Here is a 16,824-nt window from a genome sequence, read left to right as displayed (position 1 = left end):
CGAGCCCCGGGGACGGGTTCTAGAGTTCCGTGCCCAAAACTGCCCGTTTGGCCGAAAAAAGCCCCCCTTGACCTGGAAGAGCCTGTGAAGTTTGAACTGAATAAGTTGCACGTGGGAGGGCGGAAATACAGGGGTCGAAAGGTCGCACCGCCTCCAAATTCGCCGCCCTGGTAGTCGGGGGGCCCCCGGTTCTAGATCCCGGATCGCAGGGTTCTAGATCGGTTCCGAGCGTATCATTTTTTAGTGCAAAAATCTCCTCACTTTGGTTCTACTGAGCATATGTCTTTATGTGTGTGCAAGAGGGCTGCCATTAATTGGACCATGTGCTCGGTGAAGGGTGGACAGAAAGGTCCGATCGGCCCGAAACTGACGTATGCGTCCCGTCACGGGGCCCTGGGACGGGTTCTAGAGTTCCGCGACCCTCTGACCTTTTTTCACGCTAATTGGCCACCAACAGCCCCATGGAATAAGTTGCACGTGGGACGTCAAAAAAACAGGGGCCAAAAGGGGTCGAAAGGTCGCAGCGGCCCCAAATTCGGCACGGCGGGGGTCCGGGGGCCCCCGGTTCTAGATCACGGATTTGGTGGTTCTAGGTCGGTTCTAAGTATGTGTTTCAGCCAAACGGTTTGAAGGAAACGCCCGATCGCCCCGAAACCGACACACGCGTCTCGTCACGGGCCCCGGGGACGGGTTCTAGAGTTCCGCGTCCCTCTGACTTTTTTTGGCGCTTATTGGCCACCAACAGCCCCATGGAATAAGTTGCACGTGGGACGTCAAATAAACAGTCGCCCTAAGGGGTCAAAAGGTCGTAGGACCTCGAGATTCGTCACGGACGACCGCCACGGGCCCCCGAATCGGGCCCCAGAGTATCGTGGCTCTAGATGCTCCCTGAGCCTAGTAGGCCCTCTAATCCTAACTGCTGAATTAACCCTAGCAGACACATGCTCCCATAGAGATCAATGGGAGACAGAGAGGTGCATAAAAAATAGCTAAAAATAAACTTGGCATGTCTCGACCTAGCCCGCTCGGTCTGTCGCAGAGGGCCACGCGACGCAACTTTATGCCGAGTTTGGGGCCCCTCGGACCCCCGGGGGCTGCGCGGGAGCCACTGACACGTGCAACTTATCCCATTCATTTTCATAGGCGTTTGGTGGACATCCGCACGTAACGGTCCCAATAGCTCCGAATGGCTCCAATTTGAAATCTGTGGCCCCTCAGGGTCCCCTCAGACGGTCCGCAAAGACTGGGGTCCGTAGTACCCCGTTAAGTGCGTTAGAGTCAAAAACAGCATCCCACCTGTAACCTATTTGACTGGTGCCCTAAATGCTGTCCGTGGACAGTCCATTTTTAGGCTAATTATGCATAATTAATAGCTTTAATGTACATCAGTGTGTTGTATTGTGGCCCCTGTGTGGTGTACAGTAGGTTTCACCTAATAAAACCACTGTAATTATGAAATATGACCTATTAATGCATTGACCACGGGCAGCCTATTTGGACCCCGTCAAATAAGTTGCAGGTGGGACTTCACCACATGTGATGAAATCGCCTAATCTTTACGGGGATTCACCCGCTGAAAATGTCTAAGTAAAAAACAGCATCCCACCTGTAGCTTATTCGACAGGGTCCAAATAGGCTGTTCATGGACAGTCCATTCGTGATCACATATGCGGTCAGCGGGACGAATAGGCTCTCAGTGGTCAGTGGGCAGGGCCACGGGCTGTCACTTAGATTGGCCGTGGACAAACAGGCCATTCAAATAAGTTGCAGGTGGGATGCTGTTTTATATTTTGATGTCATGACTGATAAAAATGAATAAAATTGATTAAATATCAATTTTACGTTCATCTCTGGGCCCCCCTGAGCGATTTGCAGCCTTCAGAACCCCGAAATTCCACTGTCCACGAACAGCCTAAATTTTTGAATGGGATAGATTGTACGTGGGACGTCCAGATCTCAGCCTCTGGACACAATTTGGAGCTGAAACCTGCGCTCCTGCACTCATCTGGACGTGCCCAGACAGTGCTGTGAATTTCAGGGAGTTTGGAGAAACTTGAAAATCCGACCCAAAAAATCTCAAAGATTTTGAGATTTTTTGGGTCGGATTTTCAAGTTTCTCCAATCTCTTTGAAATTCACACCATGGGCAGGGCATGTCCAGATGAGTGCAGGAGCGCAGGTTTCAGCTCCAAATTGTGTCCAGAGGCTGTGGTCACATAGGCGGTTTAATAGTTTTAATGTACATCAGTGTGTTGTGTTGTGTCCCCAGTGTGGTTTACAGTAGGTTTGACCACATAAAACCACTGTAATTATGAATTATGACCTATTAATGCATTGACCACGGACAGCCTATTTGGACCCCGTCAAATAAGTTACAGGTGGGCCCTTACTTTGCCCACCTGTAACTTATTTGACAGGGTCCAAATAGGCTGTCTGTGGACAGTCCATTTTCAGTGGGCCCTTACTTTGCCCACCTGTAACTTATTTGACAGGGTCCAAATAGGCTGTTCGTGGACAGTCCATTCGTGGTCACATAGGCGGTCACATAGTGGGACGAATAGGCTGTCCGTGGTCAGTGGGCAGGGCCATGGGCTGTCACTTAGATTGGCCATGGACGAACAGGCCGTTCGTGGTCACTAGGCGGTCAGTGGGACGAATAGGCTGTCCATGGTCACTGGGCAGGGCCACGGGCTGTCACTTAGATTGGCCATGGACGAACAGGCCGTTCGTGGTCACTAGGCGGTCAGTGGGACGAATAGGCTGTCCATGGTCACTGGGCAGGGCCACGGGCTGTCACTTAGATTGGCCATGGACGAGCAGGCCGTTCGTGGTCACTAGGCGGTCAGTGGGACGAATAGGCTGTCCATGGTCACTGGGCAGGGCCACGGGCTGTCACTTAGATTGGCCATGGACGAGCAGGCCGTTCGTGGTCACTAGGCGGTCAGTGGGACGAATAGGCTGTCCATGGTCACTGGGCAGGGCCACGGGCTGTCACTTAGATTGGCCATGGACGAACAGGCCGTTCGTGGTCACATAGGCGGTCAGTGGGACGAATAGGCTGTCCATGGTCAGTGGGCAGGGCCACGGGCTGTCACTTAGATTTGCCGTGGACCTAACAGGCCGTTCGTGGTCACATAGGCAGTCAGTGGGATGAATAGGCTGTTCGTGGTCACATAGGCGGTCAGTGGGATGAATAGGCTGTCCGTGGTCAGTGGGCAGGGCCACGGGCTGTCACTTAGATTGGCCGTGGACGAACAGGCCGTTCGTGGTCACATAGGCGGTCAGTGGGACGAACAGGCTGTCCATGGTCACTGGGCAGGGCCACGGGCTGTCACTTAGATTGGCCGTGGACCTAACAGGCCGTTCGTCGTCACATAGGCAGTCAGTGGGACGAACAGGCCGTTCGTGGTCACATAGGCGGTCAGTGGGACGAATAGGCTGTCCATGGTCAGTGGGCAGGGCCACGGGCTGTCACTTAGATTGGCCGTGGACGAACAGGCCGTTCGTGGTCACACAGGCTGTCAGTGGGATGAATAGGCTGTTCTTGGTCACATATGCGGTCAGTGGGATGAATAGGCTGTTCGTGGTCACATAGGTGGTCAGTGGGATGAATAGGATGTTCGTGGTCACATAGGCGGTCAGTGGGATGAATAGGCTGTACGTGGTCAGTGGGCAGGGCCACGGGCTGTCATTTAGATTGGCCGTGGACGAACAGGCCGTTCGTGGTCAAATAGGCGGTCAGTGGGACGAATAGGCTGTCCATGGTCAGTGGGCAGGGCCACATGCTGTCACTTAGATTGGCCGTGGACCTAACAGGCCCTTCGTGGTCACATAGGCAGTCAGTGGGATGAATAGGCTATTCGTGGTCACATAGGCGGTCAGTGGGATGAATAGGCTGTCCATGGTCACTGGGCAGGGCCACTGGCTGTCACTTAGATTGGCCGTGGACCTAACAGGCCGTTCGTTGTCACATAGGCAGTCAGTGGGACGAACAGGCTGTTCGTGGTCACATATGCGGTCAGTGGGATGAATAGGCTGTTCGTGGTCACTTAGGTGGTCAGTGGGATGAATAGGCTGTTCGTGGTCACATAGGCGGTCAGTGGGATGAATAGGCTGTACGTGGTCAGTGGGCAGGGCCACGGGCTGTCATTTAGATTGGCCGTGGACGAACAGGCCGTTCGTGGTCACATAGGCTGTCAGTGGGACGAATAGGCTGTCCTTGGTCACTGAGCAGGGCCACGGGCTGTCATTTAGATTGGCCGTGGACGAACAGGCCGTTCGTGGTCACACAGGCGGTCAGTGGGACGAATAGGCTGTCCGTGGTCACACAGGCGGTCAGGGGGACGAATAGGCCGTTCGTGGTCACATAGGTGGTCAGTGGGATGAATAGGCTGTTCGTGGTCACACAGGCGGTCAGGGGGACGAATAGGCCGTTCGTGGTCACATAGGTGGTCGGTGGGATGAATAGGCTGTTCGTGGTCACACAGGCGGTCAGGGGGACGAATAGGCCGTTCGTGGTCACATAGGTGGTCGGTGGGATGAATAGGCCGTTCGTGGTCACACAGGCGGTCAGGGGGACGAATAGGCCGTTCGTGGTCACATAGGTGGTCGGTGGGATGAATAGGCCGTTCGTGGTCACATAGGTGGTTAGGGGGACGAATAGGCTGTTCGTGTCAGTGGGCGGGGCCCCGGGCCGTCACTTTGGTTGGCCGTGGGCGAAAAGGCCGTTCGTGGTCACACAGGCGGTAAGGGTGACGAATAGGCTGTTCGTGTCAGTGGGCGTGGTCAGGGGGCGGTCCCAGGCTGTTCGCAGGTCACAGGTGGGACGAACGGGCGCTTCGTGGTCGGTGGGTGTGGTCAGGGAATTGCGCGAAAAGGCGGTCAGGGGGATGCGCGTGCGCTCCGTGGACGCCCGCCCGCAACCTGTTCGCCGCGCGTCGGATCGACTGCGGGTGGTCGGCGAGTCGCCCCCTTGTGGCCGATGCCCGGATTGCGAGCGAGGGGGCCGGATTTCGTCGTCCTCCCGCGGGGCCCCCGAGGCCCCCGGGCCCGAGGCGACGCCTCTGGCCCGCCCCGTCGGGCCCCCCCTGCGGCCTGGCGCCGTCGGCCGGGCCCCGAAAAATCATCTAGGGGGCGTCGCGCGGGGGTCAACTAACCTCCTACCACGAACTACCTTTTAAGCTGTCCGCGGACCCCTTCCCTAACGTGGTGGCCTAAAGAGAGTGGGGGAAGTTTGAGATGACAAGAATGAGCTTTAGTCAATGATTACGATAAAAAATGAAATAAAACCTTTTACATACACCTTTAAATTATCTTTTTTCCTTTGAGGATGTTCACTCAAAGAGTGAATGTAGATTGACACCTGAGAAGTGCCATTCCTCTGTGTTGTGAAATAAAATAATATGTCATTTAAAAAATACTGTTTTGTTTTATTTGTAATTGTTTGTAAAATATTGTTTAAGATTTACATACCTTGAGGAAGTTGTTCCTCAGCTTGCGAGGCTACAGTTGCCATCTCCAGGTCATCTTCCTCCTCAAAAAAATCCGTAGCAGCAGAGTCTGTAAAATAACATAAAACACTAAGCACATGTCACCAACACACTTGTATGCGTTAAGTGATACTCACCACATGTAAAGAGCTGTCTCCGGGCTGCGGACTCAGACGCAGGTGGTACACGTGGTCCTGCAGCTGTTGAACACGTATTTTCGTTAGACATATATACTGCATAATATATACTGTAATGATTTTAAAGCTTGCAAATCACTTACAGGGTTTGGCTGGAGACAAAATCTTTTGTGCCAGCTGTGAAGCAGATGAATGCTTCCCCCACGCCAACAGGGCCTTCACATTGGTCGCCAGCAGTGGGCTGTTCTTAGTGGCAGTAGGTGGAGGAGGAACAGACACAGTGGCAGTGGGCACAGCAGCAGTGATGACAGATGCAATGGGCACAGTGGTGGTGGGCACGTGGGCTAGAGCCTGCCTCTTCAGCACGTATGCTTTGAAAAGGGCCATATTGGTGTTAGGCCTGGCCTTTGCCTTCTTCAGGTAGGTGATGAGAGCCTGGGCCTCCTTGCTTGGGTCCTCATACACCTCCTTCATTGACCTACCCTTAAAATCCCCAAACTCCACCATCAGACATCCAGAGTCTCCTGTCCTCTGGGCCTCCTGCAGCATGACCTGTTTTTTTCTGATACACCTCTACAGCCTCGCCTACCTCCCTGATCTGCGAGGTGTATCTGAGGAACAGGTGTTTGTTGTCCGACAGCGGGTTGTCCCTCTCCTCCTCCCCCAAAACGCTGCTGACCAGATAGCAGGCATACCACAGTGAGTTCTTCAGCAGCCACAGGAACCTCTGACCCTGGTGTTTCCCAATCTGGATCTTGCAGTGAGCCAGAACCAGGAACTGGTCTCCAGGATTCCCTCCATTCTGCCTCACAAAGGCAGTGGCCTCAGCCAGGACCTCCTCTTTACACCTGGCCCTCCCTGCCAACACGATCTTCCTCCTATTGGCCTCCTCAGTTGGCCCCATAAGGAGTCGACCCTCAGAGGTTCTTCGTAAAACCGGGTATGCATACATAATCTGAAAGGACACAGGCATAAACAGAACGTTACATAGCTGTCATATTCCAACTGAAAGTATTTTACTACAGCATTTTTTTTATGTAATTAATTATTATAATATTATAATAATTAATGATTATTATTATTATGAGCATAAGCATTATTGTTTTTTATACAACTGTGAATCACTTTGAATTGCCTTGTGTACAAATTGTAAATAGTGTGATGAACTAACTAATAAGAAAATAAATAACACTTCTTGGTACAATCTTGCTGGTATCATGCCATGCTTAAATCGTTTTGTTTTGTTTAGCTTTTGTGGCAGAGATTACTAAGAAACACCAAATATAACATAAAGGCGTTTATGACAATTCATAATAATATGATCATCAAACAGATCTAAAACTTAAAATGGTATATCAAATCGTTTTGGTATATCTTTTATAACATAGTTGAGAATCATTTGTTGAAACAAAAAAACCCTTGTTTTTGCCTATTCATGTCTTTTTAAATATGTATAACATAGTATTTAAAAAGATAACATAAATATGTATACTGGTGTATAACATAGTATAGTATAACATATATGAATTAAACTTTTTTTTTAAAGGTTTTAGTAAAAATCTTCTTGTGCTCAAAATAATGTAATGAATGACAAAAATGAGGATGGAGGAATCGAATGAAAGTTTTTTTATACATTGGAATACTTGATCACTCGAGCGTCACTTCATAGCGTCATCAGCAGCGCTCAAAGGATCTGCCCTCATGTTGTTGCAGTTTGTTTATTTAAGAAATTCATAATAAATAATAATAAAGCAAGATACCCTGTTGAAATATGTGTAATGTGTGGTTTATATAAACTGCAAAGGTAAAGTATACTTTAAAACAGATTGTGACCGATGTGAAGGGGGAGGAGAATGTATACGTGCGTCACGTTTAGTCAATAAAACACTTCCGCATAGGATACACCTGTGTATCCTCGCTCATGACTCCTCTGAAAGCCTCCTCACTCCTCGATCCTCGCCTCCTCGCGGTGCAATTAGGTAATTGAGATGTCCTTCAAGATGGCTGAGCTCGATCGGTTTCCGGGTCATAGGATGGAGGACAGAGGAACGAGGAGACGAGGAGGGATATTGAGAAGCACCCTATGTTTCCCCAATTCCGACTCGGTTTGAGAGTGCCAATTTCACCGCCACGTCAGCAGTTGCGCATCACCTCTGTTTTTTCCCTCCCTTCCGCGAAGAACCTAAAAAGGTTCTACCGAGATTTGAACTCGGATCGCCACCTAGCCCAGAGTGCTAACCATTACACCATGGAACCAACACACCCTCCCAGCTGTCTGTCTGAGAGGCAGATAGCGATGAGGCTAGGTGGAATCAGGTAGCCTAAAGGAGGCGGGCGTGGTTCCTCTGCCGAAACCCGAGATTGAACCAGGGACCTTTAGATCTTCAGTCTAATACTCTCCCAACTGAGCTATTTCGGCCAGGTACTTGTGCTGTTTAGCCTGGCAAATGAAGGTCCCACCGAGATTTGAATTCGGATCACTGGATTCAGAGCCCAGAGTGCGAACCCTTACACCATGGAACCTCGGCGTGTGTCAACTTTTCCCATGGGGTGCAGAGATGTAAGTCATTCAGTCCAGAAGCGCGATAGCAAGGAGCAAAAGAAGCCTTTGCTTTTTAAGCCCATGTTTCCCCAATTCCGACTCGGTTTGAGAGTGCCAATTTCACCGCCACGTCAGCAGTTGCACATCACCTCTGTTTTTCCCCTCCCTTCCGCAAAGATCCTAAAAAGGTTCCACCGAGATTTTAACTCGAATCGCTGGATTCAAAGTCCCAGGAGTCCTGTGGGTGGCTGTAGTGAGGATGGTCTTGGTGCAGAGGGACAGGGGTTGAAAGCCTTGCTGGAAAGATGGGAGTTGCTCTTTCCAGTGGACAGGAAGCTCTGCAGGCGACTGGGACACCTGGCCAGGGGTCCACAATGCTGGAGGAGCAGGATAAGGGGCAGGAGCAGGGGCAGTAGCACGAGCCGGGGCAGGAGCAGGGCCTCTCGAGCCTGCAGTGGCTGGAGAAAAAAGAAAAAACTTACCCACTTACAGGGTTTGGCTGGAGACAAAATCTTTTGTGCCAGCTGTGAAGCAAATAAATGCTTCCCCCGCGCCAACAGGGCCTTCACATTGGTCGCCAGCAGTGGGCTGTTCTTAGTGGCAGTAGGTGGAGGAGGAACAGACACAGTGGCAGTGGGCACAGCAGCAGTGAGGACAGATGCAGTGGGCACAGTGGCGGTGGGCACGTGGGCTGGAGCCTGCCTCTTCAGCACGTATGCTTTGAAAAGGGCCATATTGGTGTTAGGCCCGGCCTTTGCCTTCTTCAGGTAGGTGATGAGAGCCTGGGCCTCCTTGCTTGGGTCCTCATACACCTCCTTTATTGACCTACCCTTAAAATCCCCAAACTCCACCATCAGACACCAAGAGTCTCCTGTCCTGTGGGCATCCTGCAGCATGGCCTGTTTTTTTCTGATACACCTCTACAGCCTCGCCTACCTCCCTGATCTGCGAGGTGTATCTGAGGAACCGGTGTTTGTTGTCCGACAGCAGGTTGTCCCTCTCCTCCTCCCCCAAAATGCTGCTGACCAGATAGCAGGCATACCACAGTGAGTTCTTCAGCAGCCTGAGGAACCTCTGACCCTGGTGTTTCCCAAACTGGATCTTGCAGTGAGCCAGAACCAGGAACTGGTCTCCAGGATTCCCTCCATTCTGCCTCACAAAGGCAGTGGCCTCAGCCAAGACCTCCTCTTTACACCTGGCCCTCCCTACCAACACGATCTTCCTCCTATTGGCCTCCTCAGTTGGCCCCATAAGGAGTCGACCCTCAGAGGTTCTTCGTAAAACCGGGTATGCATACATAATCTGAAAGGACACAGGCATAAACAGAACGTTACATAGCTGTCATATTCCAACTGAAAGTATTTTACTACAGCATTTTTTTAATGTAATTAATTATTATAATATTATAATAATTAATGATTATTATTATTATGAGCATAAGCATTATTGTTTTTTATACAACTGTGAATCACTTTGAATTGCCTTGTGTACAAATTGTAAATAGTGTGATGAACTAATTAATAAGAAAATAAATAACACTTCTTGGTACAATCTTGCTGGTATCATGCCATGCTTAAATTGTTTTGTTTTGTTTAGCTTTTGTGGCAGAGATTACTAAGAAACACCAAATATAACATAAAGGCGTTTATGACAATTCATAATAATATGATCATCAAACAGATCTAAAACTTAAAATGGTATATCAAATCGTTTTGGTATATCTTTTATAACATAGTTGAGAATCATTTGTTGAAACAAAAAAACACTTGTTTTTGCCTATTCATGTCTTTTTAAAAATGTATAACATAGTATTTAAAAAGATAACATAAATATGTATACTGGTGTATAACATAGTATAGTATAACATATATGAATTAAACTTTTTTTTTAAAAGGTTTTAGTAAAAATCTTCTTGTGCTCAAAATAATGTAATGAATGACAAACAATGAGGATGGAGGAATCGAATGAAAGCTTTTTTTATACATTGGAATACTTGATCACTCGAGCGTCACTTCATAGCGTCATCAGCAGCGCTCAAAGGATCTGCCCTCATGTTGTTGCAGTTTGTTTATTTAAGAAATTCATAATAAATAATAATAAAGCAAGATACCCTGTTGAAATATGTGTAATGTGTGGTTTATATAAACTGCAAAGGTAAAGTATACTTAAAACAGATTGTGACCGATGTGAAGGGGGAGGAGAATGTATACGTGCGTCACGTTTAGTCAATAAAACACTTCCGCATAGGATACACCTTTGTATCCTCGCTCATGACTCCTCTGAAAGCCTCCTCACTCCTCGATCCTCGCCTCCTCGCGGTGCAATTAGAGAATTGAGATGTCCTTCAAGATGGCTGAGCTCGATCGGTTTCCGGGTCAAAGGATGGAGGACAGAGGAACGAGGAGACGAGGAGGGATATTGAGAAGCACCCTATGTTTCCCCAATTCCGACTCGGTTTGAGAGTGCCAATTTCACCGCCACGTCAGCAGTTGCGCATCACCTCTGTTTTTTCCCTCCCTTCCGCGAAGAACCTAAAAAATGTTCTACCGAGATTAGAACTCGGATCGCTGGATTCAAAGCCCAGAGTGCTAACCATTACACCATGGAACCAACACACCCTCCCAGCTGTCTGTCTGAGAGCCAGATAGCGATGAGGCTAGGTGGAATCAGGTAGCCTAAAGGAGGCGGGCGTGGTTCCTCTGCCGAAACCCGAGATTGAACCAGTCTAACACTCTCCCAACTGAGCTATTTCAGCCAGGTACTTGTGCTGTTTAGCCTGGCAAATGAAGGTCCCACCGAGATTTGAATTCGGATCACTGGATTCAGAGCCCAGAGTGCTAACTCTTACACCATGGAACCTCGGCGTGTGTCAACTTTTCCCATGAGGTGCAGAGATTTAAGTCATTCAGTCCAGAAGCGCGATAGCAAGGAGCAAAAGAAGCCTTTGTCTTTTAAGCCCATGTTTCCCCAATTCCGACTCGGTTTGAGAGTGCCAATTTCACCGCCACGTCAGCAGTTGCGCATCACCTCTGTTTTTCCCCTCCCTTCCGCAAAGATCCTAAAAAGGTTCCACCGAGATTTGAACTCGGATCACTGGATTCAAAGCCCAGAGTGCTAACCATTACACCATGGAACCAAAACACCCTGCTAACTGGCTGTCTGAGAGGTGGAATAAGGTAGACTAAAAGAGGCGGAGGTTGTTCCTCTGCCAAAACCCGGGACCTTTAAATCTTCAGTCTAACGCTCTCCCAACTGAGCTATTTCGGCCAGGTACTTGTGTGGTTTAGCCAGCATGGATGTATGGGAGACCGCCCGTCATTTTCGAGAAGAGCAGAACGAAGGTCACAGAGAGAAAATGAGTGGCCTGTACGGGGATCGAACCCGCGACCTTGGGGTTATTAGCACCACGCTCTAACCAACTGAGCTAACCGGCCTCTCTCTGGCACATTTTATCCCCAATTGCTCAGAAATATCCTGGTTGCCCTTGTTGTGAACTTCTTCTTCTCAAGTGTAGAAAAGATAGAGTTGCAGACCAGGAGATTGTTGAGGTATAAGTTCTTTATTTCGTCGCTGTAGTCATCTCAATCAAGTCTAACTAAGGGAACTTTACATTGTAGTTTATATACATTTCAAGAGGAGGAGTTACATAAAGGTGGAAACAAAAGCATGCAAATGAGGCATCTGGGTTAAGGATGTGCCCTAGACTGAGAGTGTTACCAATCCTAATCCAATCAGCATAACAGTGTAATGTAAATATCCTAATCCAATCAGCCAGACTCTTCACCGATACCTTCACATTATCTTAATGGCCAGGCAGTGCATAAAGACAAAAGGTGATAGTCTCAGTGCTCTGACCAATTTAACTTACAATAGAGAGCTGGACAGACAGGAACAGGCAGGTTTGTGACATCATTTACCTTAGATACAAAATTCACACTAATAAACTTTCTCAGTTTCTATGCTATTGTATTGGAAGCTCAATTATACATTTAAAATAAAATTTGTAATCCTACAGTTCCCCCTTTGAGAGTTCTAAATAACTCTCACAAAATACAAATTTAGACACTTAAAAGTTAAATTCTTGTAACTTGTGATCATTACAGGCTCATGCTTCTGTGTTGCTGTTTCTGCAATTGCATGCTGACACAGAAACAAACATGCAAATTTAGGGTCCGTTAAGTTCTTAAGGGTAATAGTCTTTTCTGTTTGGGACTGTCATTTCTTTGTGAGGGGCGTGAGTCATTTGTTGAATGAAACACTTGATACTGTGGACGCATAGATAGTATGCTATTAGAAGAAATAACAGCAGAATTGCTATTTCCTTTATCCACAGCCAGGGTTTCCCAATCAAGTTTCCGAACCATGAAAAATTAACTTCAGTCATCTGGTGTAATTTTGCTGAAAGATCAAGAATGTCTTGTTGGATTTTGTTCAAGTTCTCTGTTGGATCCATTAACCCGGTGCAGCACTCAGGTCCGATGATGGTGCAGGCTCCTCCTTGCGTTGCTAGAATGTAATCCAAGGCCACTCTGTTCTGTAAGATCATTATCTTGTGCGAAGCGAGAGTGTCCGTGATGTTACCAAGGGCCCAAGCCGTATCATTGGCCAATTTCTGTACAGAATTCGATAAGCTTCTGACTTGATCAAGGGCTTGCATGACACCATAAGATGGTATTAATGCTCCAAGAGTTCTTGACCACCATGTTTGTGCACAAGTGAGTCCTGGAATGCAGCCATCTGCTTTGTTAGTGGTAGGAGCTGAATTTTGTAGCTGTGGGGAGCTTGGGGTGGAGTGTGTATTTTCTCTGATAGCTGGTAGAATATAAACCAGGGTGCACCTTCCGTTAAATTGGCTGGGGAGGATGCTGTAGACAGAAGTTCCACATAACCAAAAAGTGTCAGTTGGTGGAGAGAAAATACACAACTGATTTATTTCAAAAAAATTTGGTAGGGATGGGTTTCTGGAGAAACACTCTGTTAAGTCATTTTCCTCTTTCTTATCTGTTGTAGTAACGTACACGTGGGATTCTGCTCCTCTTTCAATCACAAAGCTGCAACGTTCACGAGGAATTTCCCCCAGTGGAGTCGATGCTGGAGCATAATTTTCCATGCACCAATAGAACATCATTGGCAGGAGTAGATCTGTCATGATGGGAGTAGCTGAAGTTAGGTTGCAGGATGGTAGTCCTGGAATGCAACACGGAGAAGCTGGAGGAATTGTTGTATTGTGACATGTATCCTTGTTGTATAATTCACTGGTATGATGATTGAATAAGGTACACGTGTCACATTTGGAGATAGGGTGTGCCACCCAGGGGATTCCTGCTCCTACTGAAGGTGCGTGTGGCATGCAAACGTCCTTTCCAGCAAACAAGGCATTTCTTGACATATTCATTAGCTCTAAGAATATGTTGTTTCTGGAGTCCACACTTTGTGCGATGTCCATGATGCTTAGTAGAACGACAATCTTGATCATGTTGATGGATGATTGAAGGTTTCGTATGTGAGTCTCTGCGTTGTGTATTTTTTTTTTTTCTTTCGTGATAGTTGGTTCGCCAGTGAGTCTAGTTGTTTTCTGGAGGTTGTGGCTTCATACGCAGGTGAGGAGGTTGGTGCGTATGGGTCCCGGACTGTCATCAAGTGGTGTCTGCACAGAATAAGAAAGAAAAAAAAAAAAAAGACAGTAGAGCAGTATTTGTTCAAACACTAGGATTGTGAACTTTTTCTGAGTCTGCTATTGTTGATTTCCTCTTTCCCTATTTCTTAAACCTTTGACACCTAAAGAACAGTGAGGTAAGGATGGACTAGGATAGGGCCTATGAGGGAAGTCTTCACCCCAGGGTTAACCCCCGAAGCCTACTGCATTCGGTTCTTCCCGGGGCTCCTCACTGGTTCTGTGTCCTAACCTATCCCTGTTGGTGGGGGAACAACCTTACAGTGTGTACAATGAGTCCAGGTTTTCCTTCCCTCACACAATACTGCAGCGGCTGTAATCAACATCACTTGATGTGGCCCATGCCACTTTGGTTCTAATGGCTTATTTCTGAATGACTTTATCATGACCCATTGACCTGGGATGATTGTGTGTCCCCCTTCTGGTGAAGTCTGCCAACATGACTCAACTCTCCCTCTGGCACTCTGTACCGCCTTTGTTAGGTTTTCACAGTAAGCAATCAGGGCATCTGAGGTAATGTGTACATCAGCATTTCTAAGATCAATCACACCTGGCATCTGCATGGGGCGTCCAGTAATAATCTCATGAGGGCTCAGTCCTACTGTTCTGTTAGGTGATGCTCTCATACTACACAGTACTGCTGGCAACGCTTCAACCCATGGTACTCCTTCCTGATGCATTTTGCTTAGCCTGATTTTGATTGTTCTGTTTGCACGTTCAACCTGTCCTGATGCTTGTGGCCTATAGGGGCAGTGGAGGTTCCACTTAATCTGCAACATTCTAGACACTTCCTTGACTATCTGTCCTGTGAAGTGTGTACCTTGATCTGAGTCAATCCAATCTGGTAATCCCCATCTGGGAATGAAATCAGTGACAAGACATTTAGCAGTATGTGCAGCTGTAGCACGCCCTGTTGGATAAGCTTCTACCCATCTTGAGAACTTGTCTATTACTACCAAAACATCAGTTTTTCCCTTACAACGAGGCAATGATATGTAATCAACTTGCAGGTGACGAAATGGTCCTGGTGGAGCTGGGGTATGTGCTGCTGGTGTAGTGGCTGCTGGTATATCATTATTTTTCTGACATGTAACACACCTCTTGGCTGTTTCTGTGGCTACATTTCTGAATTGTGGATTCCACCACTGATTTGAGAACCTGTGATTCATCGTTGCTGGACCACTGTGACCTAAACTGTGTATTTGTTGAGCCAAATATGGCAGCAGTGATTCGGGAGCGACATACTTTCCCCCTTTGGTCCAGCAACCAGATGAATCCACTGTGGCTCCTTTGTCTAACCATGTCCATGCTTCATACAGAGGAACGTCTTTGTACAGATCAATTATTGATTCAGGAGGCATAATTGTCTTCTGTGCTGCACTACCTGAACACACTTGTACAGTTGCATAGAAACAAGCCTGTTTAGCTGCCATATCAGCAAGAGCATTACCTTTAGCTTCCGTAGTATTAGTTGTGAGATGTGCTTTCACTTTGATCACTGCTAATTTCTTTGGAAGTTTCATGGAAAACATTAGATCTTTCACTAATTCAGCATGCTTAATGGGGGATCCAGCAGAAGTTAGAAACTGTCTGGTTTGCCAAATGACACCAAAATCATGAATTACCCCAAAAGCATATCTGGAATCTGTGTAGATATTAGCAACTGATCCTGAAGCTAGCGTGCATGCTCTTGTTAGGGCTACTAGTTCTGCAGCTTGAGCTGAAAAATGATCTGGAAGACGTCCTGAAGCTAACACTTCCGTGGTGGACGTTACTGCATAACCTGCTCGTCTGTTACCTTCAATTACTTGAGCTGAACCGTCAACAAACAACTCAAATTCTGAATTCTCTGTGGGAGTTTCTTTTATTTCACTCATAGGTGTATATGTAAGCGTAACACAATCGTGTGTCATTTCTCCTTCATCCTCTAACAAAACTTCAGTCATAGCAGACATCATACATGAGGACGGATTCGTGACAGGTGCACGCTGTAAGACAATATTCGGGGCTGTGAGAGTTGCTAACCAATTTCCCCAGCGAGAGGAAGTGACAGAAGTGACTTTTGCTTGATTCATTAATGCGGACACTGCATGCGGACATCTTACGTTTACAGACTGTCCTAACACCATTCCTGATGAAGCCTGAAGCGCTAGATGCACTGCCTGTACTGCTCTGAGGCATGGGCCCATACCTTGAGCTACTATGTCAAGTTTACCAGAATAGTAATGAATTGGGCGTAAACTGCCCCCATGATCTTGCATTAGACATGCAGTCATGAAGCTTAAATGTTCATGGACATAAAGCACAAATGCTCTATCAGTTTGGGCAATTCCTAATGCTGGTGCTTGACATAGTGCTCTCTTCAAATCATTGAACGCTTTGAGGTGACATTCTTCCATACAAACAGTATCAGAATCTTTACCATGGCCTTTCAACAAGTCATAGAGCGGCTGTGCAATTGAGGCATAGTCTTCAATCCAAGGTCTACAGTAACCTGCTGTTCCTAAAAATGATCGGAGTGTTTTAATGGTAGTAGGCGGGGGTATGGCTTTGACTGAAGCCGCTCGATCCTGTGTAATGGATCTATTTCCTGCACCAATTGTTTGACCCAGAAATGTGACTTGCTTTTTAGCAATTTGAGCTTTGTGAAAGCTGCATTTGTGTCCTTTCTTATGCAAATAGTCCAACAATGATGCCAATTCAGTTTGATGTACCTCGTGATCTGTTGAGGAAATCAAAATATCATCGACATATTGGATCATAGTGGACTGTTTTACCGGACATTCTGGGTCACACAAATCACGTCTGACAGCCTGATGGTATATGGTTGGGGAGTTTTGAAATCCCTGTGGCAAACGTGTCCACTGGTATTGCTCATAGTCAACTGTGAAAGCTAACCATGGCTGGCTGTCAGAGTGCAACGGTACAGAAAAGAATCCATTAGACATATCAATTACTGAAAAAATCTTACTCTCTAATGGTA

At 47.4% G+C, this 16,824-nt stretch overlaps 3 non-coding genes across 3 annotated transcripts; all 3 read right to left on the bottom strand.

Annotated features, from left to right (window-relative positions):
* Nucleotides 1-7,971: 7,971 nt before the first annotated feature.
* On the bottom strand, nt 7,972-8,044 carry trnaf-gaa (transfer RNA phenylalanine (anticodon GAA)). Its single transcript has one exon. It is a non-coding gene; the product is annotated as a tRNA-Phe (tRNA).
* Nucleotides 8,045-11,231: 3,187 nt separating this feature from the next.
* Nucleotides 11,232-11,303, bottom strand: trnaq-uug (transfer RNA glutamine (anticodon UUG)). Its single transcript has one exon. It is a non-coding gene; the product is annotated as a tRNA-Gln (tRNA).
* Nucleotides 11,304-11,527: 224 nt separating this feature from the next.
* trnai-aau (transfer RNA isoleucine (anticodon AAU)) lies at nt 11,528-11,601 on the bottom strand. Its single transcript has one exon. It is a non-coding gene; the product is annotated as a tRNA-Ile (tRNA).
* Between the last annotated feature and the right edge of the window lie 5,223 nt (nt 11,602-16,824).

This window comes from Siphateles boraxobius, unplaced genomic scaffold, assembly GCF_051911475.1.
Source record: "Siphateles boraxobius isolate OS27281-9 unplaced genomic scaffold, OSU_SipBor_1 19, whole genome shotgun sequence".
NCBI lineage: Eukaryota > Metazoa > Chordata > Actinopteri > Cypriniformes > Leuciscidae > Siphateles > Siphateles boraxobius.
Note: the sequence above shows the minus strand (reverse complement) of the source record. Positions and strands in the feature narration are given on the sequence as shown.